This window comes from Synchiropus splendidus, chromosome 19 (assembly GCF_027744825.2).
Source record: "Synchiropus splendidus isolate RoL2022-P1 chromosome 19, RoL_Sspl_1.0, whole genome shotgun sequence".
NCBI lineage: Eukaryota > Metazoa > Chordata > Actinopteri > Syngnathiformes > Callionymidae > Synchiropus > Synchiropus splendidus.
The window spans coordinates 7,131,971-7,145,034 of record NC_071352.1 but is presented as its reverse complement, the minus strand read 5'-3'; the positions used below and the strand labels follow the sequence as shown (position 1 = coordinate 7,145,034).

Here is a 13,064-nt window from a genome sequence, read left to right as displayed (position 1 = left end):
TTCTGTTTGTTAGAGACTTCCCTCGGCCCTAATCCACCTATTTTGTTCTGGTCGACTGTTCATATTCAAGGTGGTAAAAAGGGCGAGACGGTAATGTTTTGCCTTCTTAGTCCGTCTGGTTCATATTGTTTTGCCTGCTGAGCACGGAGATTCACCGAGCTTGAAGGGCTGTTGCTTTAACCCAGTCCCACAGATTGTCTCGGACTGCCACAAAGCCATCTGGGGGTGCAGCTGAGAGCTTTAGCAACAAAATAACTCTTTCAATGTGAGCTCTGCATGGTCCTGACTGCAGGGTCGCCAACTCCAAGACACGGACCGGACCCTCCTTCGCCTCCTAAATCCTGGCCTACATGAGTGACTCCATCTGAAAGACCCCCACACGCCAGAGGTGAGAGCCAGAAAGACTCAAAAAAAAAAAAAAAAAAAAAAAAAAGACCACCTGCTCATCCAACTAAATTGCACTCGCGGAAGCCACTGGAGAGCGTAAAAAGGAGGGGGAAAAATGGAGGAATAATAACAATGACAAGTCAGTGTTCTCCTACTGTGATTTCCGCAGACAAAAGAACAAATTGCATTTCTGCCTGATGGCACCCAAACGTCAGAATTGGCCCACTCAGAGGTGTTTGTTTGTGCGAGGACGGCGGCATGGGTTACATCCGTTCCCACACTGCACCTCTCTGCCTTTCATCTTGCTTTCTTTTGTCCACCCTCCACTCAGGTCTCTCGTCGCTCCTTCTATTTGGCAGAATTGACCGTTATTATTCCAAACAGCATTATCTTTATTAATGCCACAGGTCTCCGGACGGCGCACTCCCCAGGAGTCGGGTCTGGACAGCGTTGCGACCAATCTCTGGAGATAAAAGCTCAGTGGAGTGCTGAATTCAAGCCAGACCGTTGGGACCGCCCTTCATCCTCTCCTGTAGCTTTAATCTTCGCACTTTGAGCGCGAGCTTTCCCCACGGCCATCAACAGTCACTTCAGGATTTACCAATAAAACACCCATATCAAACATTCAAAACCAAACACTTCTAACGAAAACAAATCCAAGAGTGGACGTCTTGTTTTTCTACAGTCGGCCTTATTGTGCGTCTCGGAGCCAAGGCCATTTCCCGAAGCCAGTGGTGCGTGACGAGTTATTTTAAAGATGGTGTGGAGAGCTGACGTGTGGCCAGGCCAGGCCGGGGCGGCCGCTGGGGTCTCGGCTTAGTGCCTCAAGCCGCTCGCTCCAGTGGTCACACAGCATCAGCTCCTGGCCCGAGCCCGGACACTGATTTATGGGACAGGAGGATTACCGTCAAACCAGCCGTGAGGACCACCCAGTCAGTGGCACAGGAAGACGGCCACATGAAAATACCTCGTGCACAAACGCATTCAAATATCGCCGCTTATTAATCCACACACTCCCTTTACAAGTCAAAACACATTTTAAACTCTAATATTAAACATTCCATTAATAATAAAATGAGTCCGCGGCGATTTGCTTTTTTGCTTTAATGACACAAAGTGTCCAGTTTATTATGTATTTTGCACCTCTTTTTTTTACTGTAATGACTGTTCAGGGACGTTATTATTAGATCCACTCTGGCATGGGAAACTACAGGGATTCCACATTGCTGGCTGAAGTCATAAAGAATGTTTTCAAATGTCAATCACCCTTTTATTTTTGACACTGTCATTAGCTCTGATGGCATCCATGCTGTACTTCCATAATCATATGACTGGAATGAAGCACTTTTATTGCACATTACAAGTATATTAAAGTACAGTTATTTTTAAAAAGAACTAAGCCACCTCTTCAGGACCTGTGTGTCTCCAGGATCCAGAGACGTGCAGGTGGGATCAGAGCCGACCCTTCTCACCCTGGACATGGACTGTTTGTTCCTCTTCCCTCTGGCAGGAGGCTACGGTCCATCCAGACCAGAACCTCCCGTCACAGGAACAGCTTCTTCCCCTTGGCCGTCAAACTGTTGAATACGTGAACAGCCTTGTTGTTATTCTATTTTTTTTTTTGTCAGCACTTTATTCCAAAACACTTTCCGAGTTGGTGGGCTCCCCACTGACCATGGCAATAAATTTGATAGTGATTCTGAATTTGATTCTGACAGGTAAAACCAGTGTGTTGCCTTGAGTTAGCCAGTGAAATAACTAACGAAAATATTGAAGGAAATAAATAATCAAATATAAACGGAAATGTTTTCACATAGACAATGAATAACTAAGAAAATATTTATTTAAATTCCAGAGGAGGGACAAGCTAAATTTTATAAGCTTTAACCAGAGTTTTGTTTAATTTTTATTTAATTTTTATTTTTGGCAATAAAATAAGCATCAGCAATCTTAAAAAAAAAAAGTGGAAAGTTTTGGAGGGTTTTTGGAGGTTGGAAGGTGAAACTTTTTTAGTCCACAACTCCGTTTGTCGAGGGTTTGATTGAACAGGAAGCCTTGGGTAATAGCACTATAATAGCATCGAATGAGAATGTCGCACAAACAAACAATAGCGGCCTCATGTCATGTTGAAAGAGCTCTGCGATTCATGTGTTGCGGCAAAGACCCGTTCACAGAGTCGTCCTCATTACCACAAGAGCAGCGCGCCAGCTCCGCTCATCAGAGTCGCAGATCTTCACAATCGGCTGGTTAGAAAAGCGCTTCCACTCAATCACGTCATGCTGACTCCTCTTTTTTACTCCTCACTTAACTTTACATAATGCATGATTAAAGACCCACGGCTTGTGCAATTATCTATCTCTGCTTATTCGAATCAAAACAAAACCTTTCCATGTCGTTACATGAAAACCAGAAGTCAGCCACTGGAGCTCTGGCTCCCATCAGGGCCGGCTGATTTTCTCAAACAACATTCAACTGAATCACAATGTTTAATAATTTCCACTGTTCTTGCTTCGCTTCTGGCCGGGCCGTTTCCAAAATACACACTCCTCAAAAAAAAAAAAAAAGAGGAAAAAAAAGAAAGGAAAATATGGATTAAAATCAGACATTTGCCACTGAAGGGAAACAATAAGAGTCAGTGACAAATCGGACACGCTGCATTCCTTTGACAAACACTCGCCTCATAAAGAAAGACAGGTAGGCAAACACTCACCTGCCCTGAGCTAATAATGTGTGTGGAGGCAAACACACAAGCACACACTCGCCTCTTGATATGTTGAGACGACGTTGGGAATTAAACCACATAAAATCTCACACTGGAAAAGAATACAGGGTTTGATGGCAAAAAAGTGACATCAAAAAACAACAGTTTTACACACTTGTGAGCTCTTGTAACAACAGTGCTTGAAGCTTCCTGACCATGTGACTCTCCCCAGCTGCCCATGGATTGGACGCCGAGAAAAAAAAAAAAAAAAAAAAAAAGAGGTAGAAGTCCTGGCAGCGGACACATGAGGGAAAACAAATTCTTGCCCTAAAACCATGGAGATGAGTCAACAGCCTGCCGGGGAAAGGCTCGGGCAGAGTCTGACATGCTGTAGTTAACAATTCATGGCTGTATCCGGCTCCCAAATGATTGGGCAAACACAGGGTTGTGTGGAGTCAAAAGGACCCTGAGGGTCTGAGAGGGGGGCATCACCCTGGGGTGACATCCTGTCAGAGGCACACTGGTCGATAAACCAACAACAGAAGTGAAGACTGTATTTACTTTCCAAGGTAAAGGAAGTGTCTCAGCAGATCTATTGGAATGGAAACTGAATTTACTAATAAATAAAAAGATTAAAATCCTGGGGTCTGACCAAAGTGGGGGCTGGGGGCCAATGAGTTAGTTAGAATATGGGACTGACTGCATTTTTTGTTGATCACTAACTACATTTAGATGCATTTTCAGTATTCACAATGTCTGTATTTTTGCCTATTTTAATTCATATTAATTCTCCATTTTCTTTCCTTTAACCGTGTTTCTTTTTTATAGTTCTTTTGACACTGTCTACCAACATGCGGAATTACAATAAGTGAGTATGCTTTCTTGAATATTCGTATTTGTTTTATAACATTTGTGAACATGCTAATTCATTTTCAATACTCAATACAGTAAAAGCTCATTTTACTTTTAAGACTGCAATGCTGTCTTTACATTTGTAATAGACAAAAGGTGAACTCAGGAGAACTGCGATCGAGTGCCAAGAAATTTCAAAGCAGAGCATGATGTCAATGTAAGGTATTTACAACTAGAAAGCTTTGACATAGCAATTGAAATTCATAAACAATGAAGTACAATCACAGACCAATGATACTGCATGTACCAGAAAGTATGTCACGTTATAACAGAATTGTAATGAACAAAAGGCAAAAGTGGCACATGAACTCGATTGCGGAAGCTTGGGTGCTACAACAAAGTGGATGTTAGGAGTGGAAAAAATGCTATTTAAATGTTGTGGTTACACCCACAGTGCTCATTAAATTATTTTTATGTTTAATACGCATGATTGTGCTTGACATACACAGTAGGATAGACTGGATTTCCGTCTTTTATTGTGAATAGCTACTATTCTAACACCTTTTTCCAGCTCACTTTCCAGGTCAGGATAATTCAGAAAAAAATTAATGGCTTTTTCAAAGATGAAAATCTCACGTGATCAAACGTATTAAAGTGAAGTGGAAACATCGAAAAAAAAAAAATCTTCCTAGTAGCAAGGTTCATTCTGTAAATAGAGTACTTTCCTCTTTTCTATCAAAAGTTAAAGGGGATACAAAAATAGTTGAAGACACCACCCCACCTCCAGGCAGCGAATGAATCGGCATGTACATTTCCAAATATGCAAATTGGACCATGATGTCATTGACAACTGCTGAAGACGTCGGTTGAACACATACTGTTGAGAATATTTGACAGAGTAAGATTTGGTAGCAAGTTTGAGCAAGTTTTCGAGGAGCACCAGGTGAGAATGAGGACACTTGGTTGTCCATCAAAAGGGTATACAACAGCCATGAGAAGTAACTGAAAAAATAAGTACTCCAGCTGCAGATACTCACAGTCAGGGCAGCGAGAAGTTGGTCACTGACATCTCCAGGAATTAAGGTTCCATCACTGTGAAGAAAAAGAGACCAAACATCACTTCACACGCTGACTACTGTATATATTATTATATTTCTGTCTGCTTAACTTTTCACTTTGCATTTGTTCAGCTGGGTTCATTTAGTAAAACAGAGTAAGACGATGTAACACAAATGGAAAATGGATCAAACCCTCAACCCACAAGACCCAGTTCCAAAACACTGACCACTTAACTGTGGAGCACAGCGGCGCTTGAGAATAATGGGTCAGAGACAGAAATAACAGCGGAGCGCCGGGTGGATTTCATCAATGTCACGTAACGCAAGAGAAGAACCGCAACAGTGTATTTAGAACTTGGAAGTGTGAGGGTTCTGTCTCAGTCAGCAGAAGTCGTCACAACATGCACTGTCACTTCTCAGTGATCCAGTTGGGAATGCTGCTTTGAAGGTAAGAAAATCCAACAACGCAGCGCGCCAGCTTAGCACAGAGGGCGTGTTTGCAGAAGTGTCCTGCTACTGGTTGTCTCGCGCCACTAACGTCAGAGCGGAGTGTGGAGAGCGAAGCACTGAATAATGTTCTTTCTTTATTGGGAATGAGAAGCGTCTCTGAAGTAATCCACCCAACAAAAAAAGTAGAAAGTGTTAGAGAAATGAGAGAGAAAACATCAGTGGAACATTAGTCCTGGGACCAAAATAGCCGACGCTGAGAGTCATTTCTCGAAAGGTGTGTCATTCGGGGAGTTCAGAACAAACTCTTGGCTCCGGATTTGTTCTAAATTTAGATATTTTACCAAAATAAAAAAGGCACTGCAAGCGTCTCCTCCCCATTTATGACCTCAGCGTTGTAGCCGGCGTCACTCGTGACGAAATGCAAACCATACAACAGGAAAACAACTCTTGAAATACTCTCAGTATATAAGGACACGAGCCGAGCGCTGCCAAAACACGATTTGGTTTCGACAGACAGCAGTCAACAGATGATTATGGCTTCCACTGTTTGAATTTAGAAAGTAAATAACTTCATAAATAGATTAGAACTTTTCAGCCGTGGAAATTGACTGCTGTTGAAATGCATGTTTATACAGTAGTAATGTGTATATGTCTGTGTGTGGTATTACAGAAGCCCCCCCCCCCAGGCTGATGACGCCCCATCTCAGCTCAAAAGCATGCGGTACGAAGGCCTGTAACTAACACAAACACAGGCGCTGTCAGGGATTACACCACGCGCACACCGCCGCAGGAAGTGGCAGACACAATGTTGGGACGCTTCTTGTCATGGAGGTCTGAGTGACAGCCCGTCATCCAGCCTGGCTGGCAACGTCGAACTTGTCTAAACATCTGGGAGGCTTTTGTGTGTAGCAGGAGCCACAGGTGAGCAGGACACACACACGTAGAGGGATTACAAGGACCGAATGTCATTTATCTGAAGACGCCTCGCAGCACAATACCACACATTCTCTCACAAGGCAGTTCTTGGCATCCATCTCTGCGCAAAACGTCTCTGGCAATAATAAAATACAGAACAAATGACGGAGAAAAATGATAAAAGAAGAGGGGCTATACCAGCGAACAGCTCCCTCTAGAGCGCTGCCCTGCTTCCTAACATGAGAGATCACATCAGTAAAGAATAAAAGTTTATTGAGGCATTCACTCTAAAGTACAAAACAGCAATTAAGGCAGTGCATTATACAATTATATACTAAATTAATATGATAAAGACTAGATTTACTTACTTAAACATCGATTATTTGAGCTGAAATGCAAGAACGTTTGCACACTTCACACATGCTTACACAAGCTAAATCAACCGAGAAGCTGCTGTCCTCCGCACCAGCCAGGGAGCACTACATTTCCTCCATATTTTTCCACGACAAAAATAGGCTTTGTACTGTTTCAACACGCTTTGTCGGAATTCGGGGAGCACTTGGAAATCATTCACTTTTCCCACAGAATTCCCCACCGAATTCCCCACCGCTTCTTTTCCATGCGTACATTAAAGTAGCACTCAATAAAGTGAACCTGAACAGTTACACCCAAGTCCATATATTTCCGTAAATTATATAGTTTTTTTGGTTAAAATGAGCTTGGGTTATGTCATTTTTATTTGAGCAAATTGAAGGAATCCAACTTCCTGTAACTGGCAAAGCAAAGGGTGTGTGTGTGTGTGTGTGTGTGTGTGTGTGTGTGTGTGTGTTTGTACATCAAGTTAGCAGAAGGTCAGAGTGGTGAAGTATTAGAAGAGTGTTTGCTCTCTTCCATGTACTCTTGGGGACCAGCCTGTTTGAGAGTTTGAACAGTGACGTGTGAAACCCGTAAAAACAGGACATAATGCCGCTTTGTTTGCTCACATATACCCAAAGAATCGAGTGCCATTACAAAACAAATCTCTCAAGCTGCATTCCTCCTGTCTGTCAAACGCTACCTGTTCCACCAGAACTGACAGAGAGGAAGCGATCATTACAGGAAGACTCCAGTGCATGCTGGGAAGACTCACGCCTGCAGACGTGAAAGAAAATTTCAAAAAGTTCAGCAAATCTGTATGTGTTGCTTTGTGGTTTCTGTTGTAATAAACAGTCTAGGGTCATTTTTGTTACCATTTTTTTTACATTATATACATCCAACATTTAGTACATTTTTATGATATATATATTAATAATAATTATATATTTGTATTACTTATTTTCACGAGTTATTGAATTTGTATCATCTTATTTACTCATCTATATTGGATCACAAAGATTTTTTTTTTCAAATACATAGTTCTAGTAGGTAAATCTATGATTTTTCTGGTGATAACAGTTCCTCTTCAAACTTGCCATTTATTTTAAAGATCTTAACATAATCTGCAAATACAACGATATTTCTTGACCGAATACGAGGTAATTCTTTGTTTCAAAGTTATGCCCAGAACAATAAAAACACACTTTCAGCAATGAAAATAGATGAATAAATTAAAATGTATAAGTGTTATTAATATAAAATATAATGGATATGATATCCGTTACACAATACAAATACATAAAAAATATATAATATAAAGCATGTAAAATATAATGAATATGAAATTCAGCATTATTATATTTATTAATTTTCCCATCAAACACTTCTTTCTACTAAAAATTAATAGATAATTTAATAAATAGTAAACATACAAGCTAAAAACTATTTAAAAACGAAAAACAATCAGATGACCCATCAATGTAGCACCAGTATTTACTACTACTACTACTTCTTTTATGCTGCTGAGATCTTTAAGATTTGAAATAAGATTTGAAAAGATTAAAGTATTGTGATCATACATTATCAATCTCAGAAACTCATTCAAACCATCAGAAAAGAACACTACGAGGCTTTTACAGGATTTTTCTGGAGTCCAAATATTTTTTTCGTTTTTCAACTCAAAGTCGAATTTGTGCGTTAATGACATCATCATCCTCGGCCCAACTAGATTTAATGATGTTGTTGACAGCTTCCACTTATGTAACCTGCACTTTCCAAACAAACTGATGAATCCAGAAGCAATGCTGCGGCGTGGAAATCCATCAACCGGGACAGATGAAAAGGAAGAGGGGCACCGCAAGGCCTCAGCCCTCCCCGCCGTGCCATCATCCTCATATCAGCGTATCCTTTGGGAGAACTGGATGTGATTTGTATGTGTGTTTTTGAAGAGGGGTGCTCATAAACAGGCATGAAAGGGGCCCCTCTCTTCAGCCCACCAGCCGAGATGCGCTTCATTGGGCCGGCTTTTGTTTTCTCCAGTGCACAAAAACCTTAAGCGGCGGAAAAAAAAAAAAAAAAGATGGGCTCTCTTGATGTGGCCTGGCCGAAAGATGCTATTAAATTGCTGGACGCTTCGCGGGTGAAAAAGGCTTCAGTAGCGATTGAAGTGATTTAGTAGGGAGCCGCCTGCAAATCCTGTTTGGGAATAACGCTGGGAGAGAATAGGGAGGCAACATGCCAAGAGAGCGATCATTCTATAGTATGCAAAGTTGCTCTCCACTGGATGAGGGCCGTGGATGTTAAAACAAAAGATGCGCGGCATTCCTTTGTCACGTGACGAGGGTCAATGTGTTGCGGTTGCGTGGGGTCGGGAAGTTCACCAAACTTCCCACGATGCCACAGGAACTCGCTTCAAACTGGAGAGCACTTTCCACAATAGGCAGGTGTTCAGGAGTGAAAGCAGAGTGCCAGGAGAGCAAACTTCCATGGCCAGCAGGGAAACACACACTCGAGCGAAGAAGAGAGAGACATATTTAAAAGATATTTCTGATAAAGCATTCCAATTATAAAAAGAGTGTGTTATTATAAATATATAAGATGTATGATATATATACGATGACCCGAAGTCGGTCCCACATGGAGGCGAGCAGGTGATAACTGGACAATGACACAGTGCCCGGCAGTGACATTGTGCTTGGTCCGTCATGCTGTTGCCCCTCCGTTTGTTTGCAACCTAATAGGCATGAGAAACACAGCAGTGTCAACAAAGGGACACAGCCGAACAAAACCACTTGTTGTGAGTGGGAACAGGCTGATTCTGGTTCGAGTCGACGCCGCTTCGACCTACCAGTGAGAATATTTTGAGTGTTGCACCAGTTTGCTGGATAAATCAAAAGAAGCAATGACAAGCCTTTTGACTAAATCTCAGTTGTGAGTATAACTGTTAAGCAAATGTCATTCAGTTACTGGAAACAACAAAAAAACTTGAGGACTGAATCAAAACTAGTTGTGGACTAGTTACTAGTTAGACAGATGAGCAAGACAGCTCAGAAAGCATGTTATCGAATGAAGGTTGATGAGGTAATTTGAGATTTTAAGTCTATCAGATTTGACAGACAGACCTTTGAGATGCAGCCGCGGTTTGGTTCCGTCCGGATATTTGCTTGTTGCAGATGATGTGGTGCACATTGTGTGGTCAAGAAGACAATCGGCTCCTCTAAACTCTCAGTCGAGAAAGGGCGGGACATCCTAAGGAAATTTAAGTGTCTCAGGGTCTTGTTTTCAAGTGAGACAGACGTGTAACAAGAGCTTTTAAAGTAAATGAACCACAAATTCCTGTTGAATATTTGCACAGGACTAATGATCGTGACGTAACAATGTGAGTGTGTGGAGGAACGGCAGTTCATTTGACTCATCATTAACAGATTCATCACTCTCACTTCACTCTCCTGCTGCTGAAGGCTGTGATGCCTGAACCAATGCCACTCACTTTCAGAAACCCATTCCAACTCATGATCCACTAACCTTAGAATTTGGCCAAAACTAGTTGAAAAAAAATGCAAAGGTGCTGCCTGTGATCGACTGATGTTTGGTCACGAATAAATATTAACTAAAGGTGGAACTTAAATAGAAAAAAAAAATAGGGGGTTATAAATAAATAGCCTGAAACATCTGAATGGGAGTGCACCAGTGATGTGCAAACTCTCTGCAGCATCAACTGCACAGAACAACATAAATAAGCTTCAATCCTGACGTTTTTTTTTAAGACTCAAGTTTTCCTTCCATCAGTACAAGCTCATTTATTCTCCTTCACCATTGATGTTCGGGTTATGACATCACATTGTGTAGCTTGTGCACTTAAAAATGTTCGATGACTTAATGTTATTAGCATCAATTGAAAGTTTTTTTTTTGTTATTCATTCATTCATGAACATGTTTCAGCCCTAGCATTAGTACAAGCAGGTGAAGACGTTGCTAAAAGCAATGTATTCAAAGTGTTCAAGTGTTCAATAGAACCTCAGAACCAGGATCAAAGAAGAGATTGGTACAGTAAGATGAAACTGGGGCAGTCCCACAGGGCCATGATGTCACGGGAAGCCGTCCCCAGGTCAGCTGATAGGGTTCCAGTGATCTTGAGGAGTGGATCATACAGACATCTCCAGCTTGGTTGCGGTCCAAAGAGGCTCTAGTCTTGGCTATGAAGTCGTCTCACCGCAGAGCACATGTGGGCAGGTTGGACACAGTTAGGGCTGGAGTCTCTGCAACCAGATCCTGTTCTACTACAAACATCCAGTTGCAGTAATACCGTTTCGGCTGACTGGCGGGGAACTTTTTCTGCACCGGTTTCTGAAGTGACCCTCCTTATACAAGCACTGCGGAACACTCTCTGTCGAACCGGTTGGTGGCGAAATCACTGCTCATTGTGGTGGCTGTTGCCATGGATACACCCAGGTGTTGCTCACGAGCCAATGCTGAAGAATTAGAAAGCTGAGGCGCTGGCTAATCCTTCTTCATACCACTGTGTGTCAATAATCAGGAATGCACTGTCTAAACTAAAGCATTGTTACCCTGCCAACAAAATCACATATCAGAACTAACACCGCCTCTGGACACGGCTGTCTCCGCGATGTGCAATCAAGAGGAACAACAAGTGGTGGGAAATTGATGCTTTGATATCCCTACAAGCTGCTTCACATTGTCGAAATTAGAAAGCTCTTCTCTCCGCAGCAGGTGAGCGTCAAAGAGGTCCTGGGCGCTTTGAACTCCCACTAAGTCGGCGCTCAAAGGTAAATCGAACGTTGAAGTGGATGATTCGGGGAATAAAAGTTCCCAAAAGAGCCACCTTTTTATGTTTTTTGTTGCCGTTTCTGACGACAACAAAGCTTTACTTCTTTCTTTTTGTGACAAATTCCAACTGAAGGACCGAAATAATATTTAAGGCCAATTTTAAACACCATTATTTCTTTCATGAACAGAAAACAAATAGGGTTTGATGGCTGTTGAATCAATAAAAATAAAAAAATCATTCAAACATGAGACACCATTCGGGTAAATAAGCATTTAAACAAAAAATAAATAAATTCATGGTGAAGACTTTCAGTAATTCAAAATAAATAATGATTAAATAAACACTAGTTACAATAATACATCAAAGACATTAAAGCCATCACGCTTCCAATCTGCACACACAGTAACCCAAAGTTCATATCGTTCCAACAGAACGCAGTCGACTGCATCTGAGAATTAGCTTCCTAATAGTCCATCTGCAATTCCACAGTCATCCAGCACAGAGCACCAGCACCTGGGCATTCTTACCCCGACCGCAGTTGATCGTTTAAAACGAGACGCACAGACATGACTAGTCAGCGCACGGCGAGACAATAGCTCGACTGTTTTCATCCCCCGACTCGCTCATCTTTTCATGCTGCGGTACCGAGCAAAGTGAGCGAGCGGATGTGGCCGCAGCGGCAAGAACAATGTGGAACTATCTGTTGTTCAAAAGTCCTCCGGAGAAGTCAACTGCGCGGGGAGCCTTCCCGCAGCCTGTTCCATTTCCTTCAGCGTCCTTGTTGCCAGCCGCAACAATAAGAATCTTTGTCGAGCAGTTCGATTATCTTTAAACCTTATTGTCGATGACAGAAGAGGCTCTTGGGCTCGAACCCTTTAATAAACTCCAGGTATGTGGCTGATGGCAATGGGAAGCTGTTCAACCTTGTTCTTAGAACTTTTCTTTGCCATCTGGTGACTTTGGGATCCAGTCTCAAATCAAAACCTTATAGTCTGGTTGGTTCACCGAGAGTGTTACTCAGAAACTACAGACAGACTTATAAGAGCTTACATTGCTGCAGTGTATTATGGACTTGGAAGACGGTATCAAGAGCAACTATTTCACAAAAGCCTGTCTTGAATTTAGGCTCTCACCTGGAAGCGTGGTGGACTCAGAAAACATGGGGTGAACCAGGTCACTTGGGCAGACAGCCGCACTTGACCCTCAACTTGATCACACTCAATCCGAACTTGACCTCCAAGTCACCTCACTCATGCGCCTGCGTCGACGCCTCGGAGCTGATGATTTGACCCCAGACTTGAAGAACTTGCCTCTTGTTACTTGGCAAGTGCTCACTCGTCTTCATGTCATGGGTCTAATTGCTCGCGCTGCGTGGGTTGGGAGTCTGCAGTTCATTGTTGGCCTTGTGCGCCGGCTTGCTTGTGTGTGTGTGTGTGTGTGTGTCATCGTGAGCCTGCAGCAATAACAACAACACACAGACACACACACACACACACACACACACTCATGTCTTTACTCGCCACAACCTATCATTATCGCTGTCACGTAGCCACCTCCG

The 13,064-nt window shown here is 42.4% G+C and overlaps 1 long non-coding RNA gene across 1 annotated transcript in view; it reads right to left on the bottom strand.

The window, feature by feature from the left end:
• Nucleotides 1-13,064, bottom strand: part of LOC128751536 (uncharacterized) — a 43,783-nt gene that overhangs the window by 8,717 nt on the left and 22,002 nt on the right. The window contains exon 2 of the long non-coding RNA XR_008413263.1: nucleotides 4,978-5,032. This is a non-coding gene — a long non-coding RNA (uncharacterized LOC128751536). The remainder of the gene's footprint in view (nucleotides 1-4,977; nucleotides 5,033-13,064) is intronic.